We start from the raw sequence: 6,754 nt of genomic DNA, 5'->3' as shown, positions 1-6,754 counted from the left end.
GGTGAGATGGTCTAATACACGTGTCCTCTGGCAGCTGCTCTCTCTCTCTCTCTCTCTCTCTCTCTCTCTCTCTCTCTCTCTCTCTCTACCTCCCTCTCTCTCTCCTCTGTGTGTCTCTCTCTCTCAGGGCCCCCTGTATGGCTGCTGTCATCTAACACCTCCCTGCCATGCCTGCAAATAGAGAAGAGATGATTGGGACACTCCCAGAGTTCTCGTCTTCTCTCTCACACACACACGCACACACACACACACACACACACACACACACACACACACACACACACACTCACCACACCCTCACACATACTGTACATACACACATATGCACTCTCATCACAACCTCACACACACACACACACTCACCACACTCACACATCAATACACAACAATACACACACACACACACACACCACATCCTCACACACACCATAGACACATACACCACAAACCAAACACGCACACACATCAACACACAACACTACACTCACACACCACACACCCACACACACACCAAACTCACAACATCCTCACACAAACCACACACACATACACCACAAACCATACACACACACTACGCTACACTCACTCACCAACACACACACATTTACACTCACCAAATCCTCTCACACACACCGCACACACATGCACTGGAAACCATATACACACACACGACACACCATACATTACACATCTACCCCCCCCCCCACCAAAGCCACCTGCTCTTCACCGCGCTGACAGCAGCACTGCGAGTAAAGGTACCCCCCCCACACGCTGCAAACCTTACCGTCTAAACCCCCTCAGGGCAGTACTTAGAATTCAGCGATACAAGGAGGCAATCCTTCACAGTGACACTGGCCTACTAGCGAGCACTGCGCGTGATTATCCTCCTCACAGTAGTCTCTCCAAACAGTCCTTGTTCCTCTTGAACAGCCAAGCCTGCTTGTGATTTTATTTTCTGTTTATTAAGCAAAAAAAACCAACAACAATGACAACAACAACAAGGCAACACAAATTGGGTGAAATTTAGATATCTGTTCAGGCAATCTGGAAGGATGACCTTTTTTAAAGATTTAAATCTCATTATCGTGCCAGAGTGAGGCAATACAACGCAATACAACTGGAAATGATTATAACGCCAGGCCTCCTGTACTCTTTGTACTGAGAAAAATGGGCTGTATTAATGCTCTTTATTTGTTTAACCCAGCATTGGGTGACACCAGCTCTTTGTACTATGAAAAACAAGCTGCATTAATGGTCTGTATTTGTTTAACCCAGCATTGGGTGACACCATCTCTGGGCTGCATTAATGGTCTGTATTTGTTTAACCCAGCATTGGGTGACTCCAGCGCTGCCGCTGTGGAACAGACAAGACGCTCGCTCTGACAGCAGGTGTTCCTTTGATTGGACAATGTTCAGGTCAGCAGAGGGTTGGGAGCGCTCTGAGAGATGCACGCAGACAGTGTGTGTGTATGTGCGTGTGTGTGTGTGTGTGTGTGTGTGGAGGGCGGGGGGCAACCAGCATTTAAGCTACAAACCATTTCCAACCTGCCATGCATTATTAAGCAGCCATCTCTGCCTGGCAGGGGTATGTGATGTGTGTTAATAGGAAAGCACCCTTGGGCTGTGCAGGCGAACAAGACCCTACAGAACCAAAGACAACGCTTATATGCCACATCTGAAGCTTCAGCAAATAGGCTAGTGTGTGTGTGTGAGTGTGAGTGAGTGTGTGTGTGTGTGTGTGTGTGTGTGTGTGTGTGTGTGTGTGTGTGTGTGTGTGTGCACGTGAGATAAAAAGAAAGAGAGATTGTGTGTTTGTGTGCGTGTGTGTGTGAGAGAGAGAGAGAGAGAGAGGGTGAGTATATCGGCGTGTGTGAGTGAGTGAATGAGTGAGTGTGTGTGTGTGTGTGTGTGTGTGTGTGCACACGTGTGTGTGTGTGTGTTTGTGTGTGTGTGTGTGTGTATGCCGAGAGGATGGCTGCACAAAAAATCTACAACTCAGCTGCTGTCGTCCCAGTCCCATTAAGTCATTTAAATGTCATCCTCAGTCACACAAAGCAGTCCTGAAGCCGTGGCCACATCAGAGAACATTCAAATAAGCCCAACCCCTCCCCCCTTCCCTACACTTCCCAGGTCCCTGCTGCCCCGCCCGTGAAAGACAACACCACCGGCAGGGAGACGCTATCCACCTTATATCACAAGCACAGTCCTTCAAAGGAGTAAACTAACACCACATTCAGTCAAGTCTCTGTGGCCACTGCTAGGACCCACTGTTGCTCGATACACCACAGTTTAAGCATATGAGACAAAGGCAAAGTGTTCTATCATCACCTGTGCTGTAGACATGTGTGTGTGTGTGTGTGTGTGTGTGTGTGTTATATGAAGCATATCTATTAATCTATTATTCAGGAAATTTGACTCCAAATAAACTTGACTTGTAAAGGGGAATCAAATAATATCTACAATGTGTGTGTGTTTGTGTATGTTACTGTGCAAACTCTCAAAAGTTCAAAGTCCTGCATCTGTTTATTTGAGAGCTATAAATCCTCCTTGTCAGCCTGTCATTGTGGTAAAGTAATTTACAGTGGGTCTGAGCTGAGAAAAAGAGACCAAGGCATCCTATCCTATCCAATCCAGCTTTTTTTGAGAAGTTTAAAAGTGTGTCACTCATTTACATAATGAGTCTCTGCCCATTCTCATTGGATGATACCTGAGCGCTGAATCTCAAGTAGGTGTGGCTGTATGCAACGATAGCAAGGGCTGTATAGACGAGGTGACTGTTTGCTAAACACAGCCATTGTTTGGCAGCCATAGCACAAGACAAAGAGAGCGGTTGCACCTGCCCTGCCTCACAACTTAAGTCCCCTTCCCCCCTGAGCATTGGCAGAAAGTATGGGACTACAGTGTAACCCCTCAAGTTAACTTTGTAACACACTGACATACATTTACTAATATATCACTAATTATATTCTGGTTTATGTATCTATGTTTTTTTGTTCATTTTCATTATCGGTATTTGATATTGTTGATATTGTTGTTATTACTGCTATTATTGCTTAATGAAGGTTTACCAACTTTTTAACATCTGTTTGCTGTTAATTGTAACAATTGTAATGTTCTATATGTCGTTGGACTAAAGTGTCTGCAAAATACAGTAAGCATAACTATTTCTAGTGTATACAAATCAAATATAACATGTATATAAGCCTGTATCTATCAATGATTTTAAATAATCTTTGGGAGGACAATACCCACATCAAAAGAAGTGTGTGACGGCACAGTACTGAGACCCACATTTCATGCTGCCAGTTAGTGGCTGTAATGCACTGATAACAGTGGAAATGGCTTTCATGGTCATGATCAGTGACAAACAAATTACCTTGCTGACACAACGTCCTTTCCTTGCAAAAACAGAAATATATATGCCCAGGTGTCAGGTTAGGTGTCCATATGTGGTGAAGCTCATGTTAATGGTATGGGAGGCCATTGCCAATGGTATTGTCACAAAAGCACCCATTGTTGCTAAACCATTAAAAAAATAAACCTGGCTAGGTTAGATTAGTGGGACTGGTTTCTGGAATGCAGACCCCACAACATTCTCAGTTTTTGTTTGAAAAAGTGGTGCAAAATGGGACAAATGTATTCCTGTGTTGAGAGCCGAAATTCACTGTTCTGTAAAATGCAGGGACAGGTGCTGTCATCAAACAAAGGCGAGTCTTTCCCGACACCTATACAGGTAGGCTACATAAACAAAGTGCCATATGTCGTGGGGGCTAACTTTAGCAACGCAGCGGTGATCATGCTGAGTGGTGTCGTTGCCTTGTTCTCCTGTCGACACCAATCCGAGCGAATTCCCCTAGGGGTCTAGGTGGAAGTGATGCAGTGATGTTTCCGCACCTGTGAGTGACTGGCCGGTGCCGCCTCCCCCTCTCCTCGCCTACACTTGTCCCCAAGCCTCAATGCACACTTACATTCTAGTACACCCGCTCACGGTCGAGCGGAAGCGTCAGCGGTAGAGATAAGTGTGAGAGAGAGGGAGAAAGAGAGGGAGTAAGAGAGAGAGTAAGAGAGAGAGAGAGAGAAATTGATAGTAGGCTACTACGGAGGAGGAACAACGCCAAGCGCTGGGTGGAGCAGCGTCGTCGCGTGTTGCTGCGGGAACTCGTTCGGTTGAACGCGCGGTTCACTGCAGATGCAAATAACGTCGAACAGAGAAGGCAAACGGAGGTAATGGTGATCCCAAACGGGTTTGTGTGAGAGAGACAGCTCCGGCAGGGATATGGAGGAATCCGAGAGCGTCCCCTCCGCACCAGAGGACGGACTCCTAGCTACCTGGCGCTGGAACAGAAACGCAAGGGAACAGGTTCAGTTGAAGCAGAAGATCAAAGATCTACCTGGCTTGTTGAAACACGGACTGCATTTGAGGAAGAAAAGTGTGAGTACCCTACTACATTATAGTCAATCGTGTCTGTCCTCATCGAGGTTAATGATTATTTGGCGTTAAAGGAGAGAGACAGTGGATATGTTGCCACTGCCGCCCCAATGGGGTTCCTCTGTCACGGCTTGTTTATCGATAAGACGCACGGTAGTAAATGTATAATTTGATTAATGTGAACAGATATGACTTAAACTGGATACCCTTGTTGTTGAAAGAGATGCATTCTGTGACTGCCTTTATTTATGAATCGTATTTTTCTGCTGTCATTGATAACGGGAAAATTCAGCGTATTTTTCATGTCATGGTATCTAAGGCAACAGGATCCTGCTTCAGCCCACTCACACCTGGCTTGATCATAGCCTTACCAACTTAGCTGTCGTACAGGCTACCATGTCACGGCCCTGAAACACATATAGCCTAACTACCCTTTAATGGCATCGTTCCAGTAAATGATCATCAGAGTGGATGGATTTATTTCTGAATTATAGAGTCATTCAAATGCTGCAGCAATGACAGGTTGAAACCTAGTTTGGTCTGTGCGAGGGATTGGTATATATTTTTGCATAGAGACATCATTATAAAGGCGTTGGAGTCAATGACACGTTTTCTCTCGAGATGGGTGTTTCAAAACAAGTATTTAAAAGACAAAGACGCAGTGAGAGCGAGAGTGGGCGCCTGACATTGTGATCAGGGCCTGCATTACCCTGTAATTCAGGTGATGACGTTCACTAGCAGGGGAGAACCTACTCCTCCTGTGGACATAGGTGCACTCAGGCAAGGATAACCGCCTCTAAAAGCAAAGGCACTACATCTTTCCAAGGACATGCACTGTACTACAGGACCCCCCCCCCCCCCCATTTCCACACACACACACACACACACACACACACACACATTGCCCTTTTTTACCGATTTTGAATGGAAAGATCATTGAATGTAAGCATATAGAAGCAGGTGAATGGTACAACGCAGAAGCCCTGTATGTTTTTCATGTGGTCCTTCGTGTGCTTTTCTGGCTCTGTGCTACATGTCTGCCAAGCAGATTGTCTCCCCCTCAGCAATTTAGCACTTAACTACCAGAGCAGGGACCTCTCTCTCTCTCCCTCTCTCTCTCTCTCTCTCTCTCTTTCTCTCTTTCTCTCTCTCTCTCCGTCTCCCTCCAAAATGCAAAATGGTGTCACGGAGCAGTGCCGAGACTGAACTAGAATCTCTTGTTGGCTGTTTACATTTACAGCAAATGTGATGGCCTTCATGATAGTCACTGACAGGAATTGTGTTCCATACAAACACTGTGTTTAGATAAACAGACAAACTGTCGTGGTTCGGAATTGATTTGGCAGTTATTACTTGTTAAACCGCAACATTGTTTTATTCAGTTTGGCTGGTTTTCCTTCATTAAACAATTATTTGGGAGGAGTATATCTGTTGAGACTTGCCTGTGTTAATCAGCACATATCGGGATGGTGCATTGGAAGCCCATATTGGGATGGCGCATTGAAAGCACAGATTAGGTGAAGCTGAAACGAACTGATGTGACGACCTGTTACACTCATGGAATGTGTCAGTATGGAGGGAGAACCCTGAGGAGAAGCTCTGGAGTCTGAGATTAGAACTCTGTGAAGGGGCTCGAAATCCACTGATTAGAGCGGTGTAGAATATCAATCCAGTTCAATTCATGGTGTACCTTTTCTTGGCATGACTCCGTATTGCACAGTATTGCCAAAGCATTATTACCTCTAACTTTTGTCATTAGACCTTTGTGGAAGAGCCCTACATTCCACCATTAGAATTGTTACGTGTGGAAGATCTCTAAATTCAACAATTAGAACTTTGTGGGTTTATTATGACGCAAGTGGAGAGGTTCACTCTGAATGACTGCAGGACAAAAAATAAGCTATTTTTGAATACAGAATCATCAGAATCTCTGAATTCTAACAGTAGACTTTTGTGGAAGATCTCTAGACTTTGTGGAAGATCGCTGAGCTCTATCTTTCAAACTTTGTGGCACAGCACAGCTCTAAATGGTGACATTGGGGGGTTTTATGGAACGGCTCGAGGGGGGAAGATGAAAATGCCTGCAAGGGGACTATCGCTCTCTTTTGTTGGAGACGTGCCGCTGTTAGTTTTTTTTTTTTACTACCCCGACTGTCCTCTAAAGAGGTTGGCAAACTCTCGCTGTGTTTTTAAGGATTAGCCCTGGGAGGGAAGAGGAACGAGGGGGAGAGGAGAGAGAGGAGAGGAAAAAAGGAAGGAAGCAGAGGAGGAGGTGGCGCTGACGGAGGAGGACTCCGTTGTCAGCCAGCTGTGGGCTTTATAGCC

The sequence above is a fragment of the Sardina pilchardus genome, chromosome 24 (assembly GCF_963854185.1).
Source record: "Sardina pilchardus chromosome 24, fSarPil1.1, whole genome shotgun sequence".
Classification (NCBI taxonomy): domain Eukaryota; kingdom Metazoa; phylum Chordata; class Actinopteri; order Clupeiformes; family Clupeidae; genus Sardina; species Sardina pilchardus.
The sequence above is the reverse complement of the archived record's forward strand: the minus strand, read 5'-3'. Positions refer to the sequence as shown.